Source organism: Citrus clementina, unplaced genomic scaffold (assembly GCF_000493195.1).
Source record: "Citrus clementina cultivar Clemenules unplaced genomic scaffold, Citrus_clementina_v1.0 scaffold_5, whole genome shotgun sequence".
NCBI classification, from domain to species: Eukaryota; Viridiplantae; Streptophyta; class Magnoliopsida; order Sapindales; family Rutaceae; genus Citrus; species Citrus x clementina.
In genome coordinates this window covers 1,539,348-1,549,786 of record NW_006262201.1, presented here as the reverse complement: position 1 = coordinate 1,549,786, position 10,439 = coordinate 1,539,348, and the positions used below count along the sequence as shown (strand labels likewise).

The following is a 10,439-nucleotide window of genomic DNA, read 5'->3' as shown; positions in this document are numbered from 1 at the left end:
TAACAAACAATCACACACAGAAACCAGCACTGTTTACGTGGTTCAACTGTGCAATGAGGCACAACTTACATCCAAGGGAGAATCGACCAAAATGAGTTTTATTTATGATTCAAAGTAATTTTACAGAGCTCACACGGAGAAACTAACAAGGAATAAGATGATACTTTCTCTCTCTCGTTATTTTCAGAACTACTCATGCGTTACAGAGAACAAAGAGAAAAAAATCACAAGACCAATTTGATGCAATGGGCTCAGATAGTAGCCGAACATCACTTCATTATTCATTTACAAATCCCAACCGTTAGATTAGCGTAATTAAAACCTAACAGCTGGGCAGCATAACGGCAAAAAAAAAGGGGAATGGAGCTGGATACAGGAGTGAAGAAGAAGAAAAATTAACTACTGTATATGATTTTTTTTTTAAAACATTTTGAGACAATTTGAATATTCTTTTTGTTAAGTTAGATTGTGCATCAACATAAAATAAGGTTGAAATTTATGGGTATCAATATAAAAGAAGTGATAAAGCTAGTTTGTGCATACACAATTAAACAATTCAACTTAGACTGAAATTCAGAAATATTTAAAACAACCCAATTGCGTACTATTGATTTTGAGTTGGAACTGCTTTTACTTGTTCAAAAATTTTTTTAACTTCGACGGCTAGCAAAGGTTAATACAAGAGAAGGTGTTTTATTTTGGGTGACCCTTACTCATGTATCTCCATTTGGATGGCACCATTTTCTTTGGCCGGCATCACCATTTTCTTTGGCCGGCTTGTCAAAGCCAACTTGAATTGGCTTTGTGGCCACCAGCCTTTGACATGTGGTGCACGACACAAAATTAAAAAAAAAGGAAGGAGTGGAATTAATTAATTAATTTTCAGCAACAAAAAATTAATATTAACATATGATATGCCTGCATGCATGCAAATTTTTATAATCTAATTTTCTCTCTTTGGGACACTCTCAATTCTTGTTCTCTCTTATTAAATTAATCATACTCGCGTTTTAAACGGGTACCAAATTTATGTATATCTCTAATCTAATCTGGTTAATTTTTCTTTTCTAAGATTTCAAGTAAAAAAGATTCGTAAAATTAATTCTTGAAGAAAGATTTGAAGAAACATTTTGCAGAATGCTCTGCAGAAAATGGAAACTTTTCTATTTGAGTTAAAAGTCTGTATTGAAGCGCACTACGATAGAATATGTCACATGTTAAAATAGTTTTGTATTAATATTGAGCCAATTACTCATTATAAAACACTACAATGATTGTTCAGAGAAAACAAAATTTCATCATCATTATATATATCTAAAGTGGAACTGTTTACACTTAGGTTGCGTTTACTTTTTAGATTAGAGTGGGAATCCTCAGGAGTGGGAGTGTGGAGTGGGATTGAGAGTAGATTGTTTATTTGCACTGGAATGGAAGCATGAAATGAAGATCAGAATTCAATTTATGTGTTTATTTTGTCTTGGATTGGGAGTAAATAGTTTCAAATTACAATTTTATCTTTATTTTAAAGAATTATAGTTTTTAATTACAAAGTTAATAAAAAATATATTTTAATGAATAAACATTTATTTTATTATATTTGTAAATTTATAATAACTATTAATATTCTTAATTATGAACATCACAATTTTTTATTAATTTTAATTTTAATTATATAAATTAAAAATTGTTGATAAGGGCAATATAAATGAAATATTTTTACTATTAACATAGTATGAAATTAATATTTTCTTAGAATAAATTATTTATTAGTATTAATTATTAATATTAAATAAATATAATACTATTATTTTTAAATAAATATAATAATATTATATTTTCAAATAAAGATGGTATATAGTAATATTATTAATTCTCTATTAATATAATAATATTATTTTTAAGTAAATTAAACTTAGAGTCAAACCCAATTATTATTTAGTTAAATATAATAATATTATTTAAATATTTGTTAAATATAATTATAGTAAATTTAATAAAAAGAAGGGTAAATATAAAATGAAACATTATTTTATTTTATTTAATATAATTATATTAAATTTATTATTTATTTATATAATATTATTTAGTGCAAAATTAATATTTTCTTAGAATAAACTATTTATTATTATTAATTATTAATATTAAATAAATATGGTACCATTATTTTTAAAATAAATATAATAATATTATATTATTAAATAAAGATAGCATATAGTAATTTTTATTAATTCTCTATTAATATAATAATATTATTTTTAAGTAATTTTAACTTATGATTAATGCAAATTATTATTTAGTTAAATATAATAATATTATTTATTTTATTTTATTTAATATAAAATATTAAATTAAATTTAAAAAGAATTGCAATATAGAATGTAATATGATTTACTGGAGTGAATTGTTATTTTTGTGATTATCAAATAGTATATTTGAGAGTTTCTTATTTTTGTATATATAAAATTGAAATTATTTTAATTGTGCACAAGAGTTTGAGGGTCATTGGGAGAATTTGCTTGTTGAGGTTAGTGAAGTAAACCGACCAGGGAAATTTATCAAAAGCACTTTATTACATCATCTTCATACATATCCCATAGAATCTTGGTTGCATTCATTCTAGCAAAAATACTTAATGTCTGATTTCAGTTTGGACTAAAAGCAAACATGCAGCTCAATCTGATTGATTAAAAATATAAAACAGTACCCAAAAGAAAGAAAGAAGAAAGTGTCAAGCAGCTCTAACGAACGCAGGGGGATGCATGCATATTAATATTTCTCATCAAATCATCACGCATTGTGCTCCAAGACTAAGAAAATCTAAGTTAATTGATTTATATTGATTTTTCAAAACAGAACTATCTTATATCATTTAGTGATTAGTGATGCTAATATTTGATAGAATGAATCAGGTGTCTGCTGAAATTTCTCGAGGAAGAACCCTTGAGTATTCATCATCTCAATAAGCAACTCAGCATAAGAGAATGAAATTTATATTGCGGAACTTTTATTGCTGAGATTAATAATCAAACCATTGTTGGGATATTGGTTTGGTAATTGTTGAATTAATGGCCCTGAACTTATTCTATGGTGAACGGAAATTATAATATAAGGTGTTTCCATGCTCAATAAGGCACGTATAAGAGGTAGCTGGTATTGACAGTTGGCAATCATGAAAATTTTGTCATAGTAGTAGTATTATGTATTTGCTTCATTTTCATTAGGAGCATTTATAATATGGAAATACCATACGACTATATACAATTGGCCATTGCAAAATCATACCTTGTGTCAAATTAACCGTAGATTAATGGATTTCTTGTTGGGGTGGATGGCTGCAATATGTAAGTAATGGCTAGCTTTCTCAGGTGCTGAAACTTCATATTCAAAGTACATACGATATTTATTTTGTGTAGATGAAATCATTGGGAGTTTCACTCTAATGGACGGATGTTGCCGGGTACTAAGAACTGATATTCGTATTGATTAATTAGTATAAGTTAGATGAATGGTCAATGTTCATGCACTTTTGAGCTACATGTGGCAATGAAAATCGAGTGAGTTTAATTTTGTGATGTAATATGACACTATTCAACCAAGCAACATTACTCTTCAGTGATAGACATAAATGAAACTAGTGCACATGCATTAGTTAGATGATAATTAAAAGACCCAGATTATAACAGAGTAAAGGATTTTGAGTTTGAATGAGTAAATTAGATATGTCTGCAGATTCTCCTCCTAATATATGGGAACTATCTAGTTTATCACTCAAATTCATTCAAATGTAAAATATATTTTTCTGTTATCTAATCTCTTAAAATAGGCAAGGTTGTTATGTATATTGCTGTATATAAAGTCTTACAATCAATGGAAAAGTATTCACTCAAAATCCTTTACTCTGTTGTGGTATCAGGGCATTAAAGCTCTCCATTTTTCTTTTCTCTTCTCCCTCTTTCTACTGAATTCTTGCAATGGCAAGCAATCATTCAAACACTACTATCTGAAACACCAATGATTCCAACAACACACTCATCACCATCAATGTCGCAGCTCAAACTCCTCTCAAATTAACTACCACCAATTACCTATCTTGGAAGTTACAGTTCCAAACACTTTTCGTTGGCTATGATCTCCTCGGATATATAGATGGCTCTAAACCATGCCCTTCTACAACTGTAATAGCCAACAACAGCACATCCCCAAATCTTGCATATACTCTCTGGATCCGACAAGACCAATTGATTTTAAATGCAATCATTGGATCAATCTCTCCCTCTATAATCCCGTTTATTGCTAATACCAAAACATCACAAGAAGCTTGGACCACACTTGCCAACACATATGCCAAACCCTCACGTGGTCGAATCAAGCAAGTCAAAAATCAAATCAAACAAATGACTGAAGGACCTGAATCAATCACTGAATTTCTGCAAAATGTAAAGGCACGAGCTGATGAGTTAGCTCTACTTGGGTCACCATTTGATAATGATGACCTCATCGATGAGATCCTAGAGACACTTGGTGATGACTACAAAAAGTTAGTCAGAGTTGTTCAAGCAAGAGATACTCCAATCTCCTTTGAAGAACTCCATGAGAAACTCCTCAACTTTGAAGCCACGCTCAACATCACGAGACCACAAACTGCCTTCCCCATCACTGCTCATGTTTCAACTCGCACCAATAACAACTGGCGCAATAGTAACAACTATGCCAATCAAAGTTCAACCAACACCAATCAGAATCCAGGACAATCTCAAAACAACAATTTGAATCGACAGCAACGTCCCTACCTTGGCTTTTGCCAACTCTGCAGGATTCAAGGACACACTGCCAAAAAGTGTACATCTTACAAGTTGCAACCAATCCAACCTACCAACACCAGCACAACCACTCTATGGCAGCCCAAAGCCAATTATGCAGCAGCAACAAACAACAGTCAACTTCATGAGCCAAAAAAAAGGCGATGACACTTTTGTAAATACCAAAATACTTCTCAATAACTTTCCTTCTATTATCTTTGTTTTTTTTCTTAGTACACCCATGAAAATATTTTTTTTTTTTTGGTTTTGACCACGAGGTATCCTGGGGAGGGCCCCAACTGTGGGAGACACCTTTAAGCCCGTACCACAACCCAGACTAGAAGTCCCTGCTCGAACCGAGAGGCACAGGTTCTCCCAACAAAGGCGACTTCCCTACGACTCGAACTGGGGAGCAAACCCAATCAACCCACTTAAGGGGACTCCATTGCCAGTGGAGCCAACACTTTGTTGGTCCCATGAAAATATTTTCACACCAAGATTAATTACCTTTGTGCTCCTTATTTGTTAATAATATCATTTTGCTAAGTTTATTTTTCGAAACTGTCCAACATTTAAAATCTATGTTCATTAAAATTTAAAAAACATTGGATGGTTGAGATTGCTTCTACAGATCCGCAGAACATTACTTGTGTATATACGCAACTCAAGATATACTTATTTGTGTATATTCTACGCCTGTATCAGATTTTTTATTTGTTTTTCTGCTGTTGTTAGTTTCCCTAGGACCTCCTTGGCAGAGAAGTGAAAAGTGCATTAACTCTTTATTTGGAATAGATATATGTTCAGCGAAAATTGAAATCAAAGTCGAAATTAGAATCATATATTTAGCTAGGCACGGTCTCACTAGTTATGCATGCACTTTAGTTACCTAATTATCTAGGTTAAATAATAATAAAATTCAAAATTTGTATTTATTAGATGAGATTTCCCATCTCCCAAAATTTTATTTAAAGAAAAAAAATCAATCTCACATAAAAGAATACAAATCGCAGGACCACAGCAAATATCCTAGAGTGAGAGGAAACTCTATTTATAGTAAACTCTATTTAAATTCAACTCTATTTATAGTAAATTCAGCAAATATCCTAGAGTGTGCTTCTATACAATAGCTGACATTCTAGATTAGTAATGGCAACATTCGTTTTTGGAAAAATAAAAAATAAAAAATGTACGTATAATGGTAAATATTTGCCCTGTTTTACTTTGTTTATTTACTTTATTTTCATTATTTGTCTATTTTCCCGACTTTTTAAAAATCTCAAGATTGTCAAATATTATGATGATTGCTTTATATTTCCTCCAATTGCATTGCTTTCAATTACTTTGGCATTCACAAACTAAACTTGTTCCTTAGCAAATCTCTTTTAAAAACTTCTTATTGTCCTACAAGACCCTCTTACTATACAAATTAATAATTACTTAATCTTAAACTAAATTTATATTATATGTATTTATGGCTTTTACAACATATATTCTTATTGTTGTTCTTGTAATTTATTTTGACTAATTTCATTTCTAATTTTTTTTATATGAAAAATCAAATCTCTTCTCGACATTCTCTAAATTAAAATTTAGAGTTGAGGTTAATTTATCAAAAATGTATTCTTAATAGCATAAAATGTATTCTTAATAGCATAAAATATATTCTTAATCTCGGAAAGCTACTAAATGCATCAACTAAATGACGTTGGTTTGGAACCAGAAATCCAAATGTGAGGGCTCCAGTAAGTAAGCATCTTCGGAGACAGCCCTCCGAGCAGAGAGACAGAGAGACAGACGATACAGCTTCGATAAACAGCCTTCCAGATTCCAGCCACCCCAACCCTCGTAGTTGAATTGCAATCCCGATAATGAAGTATCAATCACAACTCTTGCCCCATATTTTGCACAAACACATCTCTTTGTTGATGTAAAGCAAGCCAGTTGGATTGACGGTTGGACCAGAAATGTTTACCCACGGCTTCTTTACAGTCTCGAGTATTGTCACAAGTGTCTTCTCTGTCACCTTAAAGCCCACTTCATATTCAGTAGGGATATTCACAATGTTCGCTTTCAAAAATTTTGCAGCAGAAACATAGTTCCCATTGGAAGCATTATGGTCCACCTTCTAGGATACAGCAGAGGACTAGCCTATTAAACAGAGATTGAGAGCAACCTGCATAAGTGAATTCTGTATCTGAATCGACTGAGAAACCAAAATTGCTCTTGATATATATGTCTTACGCTAGGGGTGACGTCAATATCTGACTCAGACATGTTTTGTCCTGCAAAACTTTCAAAGATAGCAGCTTTGACCAGACATGGTGCAGGCAAGAAGCTTTGGTCTACATCCATATGAATCAGGTCAGAGTTTGGTGTCTGAGTAATTGACTGTTCAGCACCGTTGAGGACAGAGATGGCTGATCTAGAAAACCCGATCATCTCAGTTGATTTGGCCTTTTCACAATCCCTCTGAAGAACATTTATTAAAAAGCAATTTCATAAGCTAACTTACTTCAATGAACAAAAGCAAATGGCAGAAAATGCCAATGTAGCGGCTAAAAGTGCCATGAAATGAACAAGTGAGAAATATTAAGAAAAATCAGAGGTTGGATAAATATCGCAGTTAATCGATGGGTAAGGTTTCTTATCCTTGAAATTTTGTTCAAAGAAAAAACCAATCCCACATAAAGGAATACAAATTGCAGGACCATTCAAGAGTAAGGGGAAATTCTGTAATTAGCTTCCCAGCAGTTTGCGAGGTAACAATGAAATTAGCTTTTATAATTTGTTTTAAAAAAAAAATGTAGAGCTTTGGACGATCTAATTAACTCGTCAAACCGAAGACTCTGCCCAATATCTTGAATGACAAGCACAGAACCGAATCTGAATCAACTCAATATTCGACAAACCAGACTTAAACTTCCAAGAAATAGAATTAAGAAGAAAGAAAGAAATGAATCAGAGACAAAATCACAGAGAAAACAGAGATAACGCAAGGCTGAGCCTCGTTTTACTTACGGAGATCACGAGCTTACTCACGTGGCTTCATAACGAATCTTAACCCTTGCTCTAAACGCCGTCGTTTTGTTCTGGTTTGTGTTTGGATTCACTTGCTCTACAAACAGAAATCGCAACATTCGTTATATATATACATACATATATAATGTGGTAAATATTTGCTCTGTTTTTCTCTGATTATTTGCACTACCAACTTGCAGGGATTTTATTATTTGTCTATTTTCCCAGATTTTTTAAAATCTCAAACTTGTCGAATATTTTAGTGAATACTTTGTAAAAGTTAGAAGTTTATGTTTCCTTCGCTTGTATTGCTTTCAATTGTCAAGGCTCCACCAAAAAGGGCAAAGAAAAGAAGAAAGAAGACAAAAGAGGAAGAAGAAAAAAAAATGAAGAAAAATGGGTGCCGTCATTGACATTTTGATTTGGTAATTGCCGACTATGGACAAAATGAAATGGAGGTGGTTGAGTTAGGTGGCTATCAAACCTAATTTGTGGAATTTGTTAGCCAACAATTGGCTATATAAATGGAGCCATGCAAATGAGTTTTGCATCTCATTTGGAGTGCATCCAATAGCTTATAAAAGAGAGAAAAATAAGTATTTGTTTTCAATATTTATATATGAGAGTGTGGGTGTAATAAATTGGGTTTTGGGTAGTGAGGAATTTATCTCAAATTACTTGAAATTCTCCCTATATAGTGAAAAATTATCCTTTTGTCTTTGCCCGTGGATGTAGGCTAAAAGCCGAACCACGTAATTTTCTTGTGTCCTCTTTGTGCTTCTTCTTTATTCTCTTCCAATTTCACTTTAGCTGCGTGTCTGCTTCACCCATCAATTTCCTAACATCAATTACTTGAGCCTTCACAAGCTAAACCAAACTAAACTCTTTCCTTCAGCAAATTTCTTTTAAAAAATTCTTATTTTTCTGTAAGACTCGCTTACTATATAAATTAATAATTACGTAATTCAAAACTAAATTTATATTATGTATCTGTTCCTTTTATAAAATATACTTTTATTGATTTTGCCTTATTTCATTTCTAATTTTTTTTCTTTTCGACTTGCTCTGGAGTCTTTGGTCGAAATTAATTGAACTTCTAATCAATATGTAGTTACAAAATGGTTAGGGAAGTGATAAAATAAACTTGAAGCATTGCATATGTATATGTTAATCTTATTTGCCAATTTATTTTCTTGCAACTAATATTAAACTTTTATAGCATCATTTTATTGCCAAATATTTTTCTGTAAATACATATTTCATTATTGCATGATTAATATTTGTTGTCTATCATTACTCATCACATGCCGCATTGATAACATTTCTTTATTCCTCTTTCTTTATATGTTAAACTAACTCAAAATCAATTATATCTTTTATAGGAAATTACATAAAATTATGAAGTCAATGTTTTTAATATCATATCATCGCAATTGATTGATGATGAAATTTTAATGTAATGTTGCATGGAGATGCTACCATGCCATTAGGATTAATGTAGTCTTGTAGATATATTTAATCTGTTGTTGTGGCCATTGAACAAAGAATTGATCAGTTATTTCCTTTGTTTAATTGATCTGCTAACTTGCAATGTCTTCATTGATTATTTGTCTGTTTTCCCAATATTCTACAAATCTAAAACTTGCCAAACATTTTGATGCTTAATTTATAAAATTGTAAGTTTATATTTCTTTGATTGATCCTTGCCACAAGCGATGTTCTGTTGGTCAGACGCATGCATGTGTGGAAATTTCTTATTTTTCGTTTTGATCTTTGTCCTATATCTTCTTTGAAAACGTTACTAAAATCACCCTTATGTTACGGTCTGCCCAATTCGCTAGCCCAATTGCCCACAATTTCGGGCTAGAGAGCCAACACAAGGCCAAGAGTGCTAGCTTGGCCCACTTCCGGAAACTTCTAGCCAACTCTAGTACAAATGAGCTTGTAAATATTCTAGAATTCTCCATAGAATTCCAGCACATGTAAATAGCTAGGAAATGGTAGAATTCTCTAGAATCTCTAGAGCTTGGCAAGCCTCCCCTATAAATATGGGATGGCATTAGGCATTTGCATCCACAAAACACAACAAGCATTGTAAGCAACTCAAGCATTGTAATCTCTCTTTGTGCAATACAATCTCTCTTATTCGGCTTAATTGCTCTCTTCTCTAATTCGAGAAGCTCTAGGCTTACTTAGCAACATTCGGCAAAGTTGTCTAAGTGCCGCACAGGTTAGCTGCGCACAATACTCATCCCGCGACAAGTGGTATCAGAGCTAAGGTTTGCACACACGCAAGTTAGCTCACGAGCAATGGCCAACCCTTCGAACGTAGCACAAGAGGGTGTTGTTGGTGTGGATGTTCCACTGGAACCAAGCGCCGGCCATGAGGGAGAACGAGCCCAAGGCAAGACTCGCGGCTAGTCCAAGGCCCCATCCGTGGATGCGTTGGAGCCTCGTGTGACTACTCTCAAAATCGCATTGTCCGCCGCTCAAGATAGCCTCGAGGGATTGGAGGAAAGAGTGGACGGTCTCGAGGGAGAATACGCCGAGTTCACGGTGGCAACAAAAGCTCTCATCCAAGAGCAAGCGAACACTCTCCGAGGTGAGTTTCATTCTTTC

The 10,439-nt window shown here is 32.9% G+C and overlaps 1 pseudogene; it reads right to left on the bottom strand.

Annotated features, from left to right (window-relative positions):
- Positions 1 to 6,411: 6,411 nt before the first annotated feature.
- LOC112097653 lies at positions 6,412 to 9,787 on the bottom strand (annotated as a pseudogene).
- Positions 9,788 to 10,439: the final 652 nt, after the last annotated feature.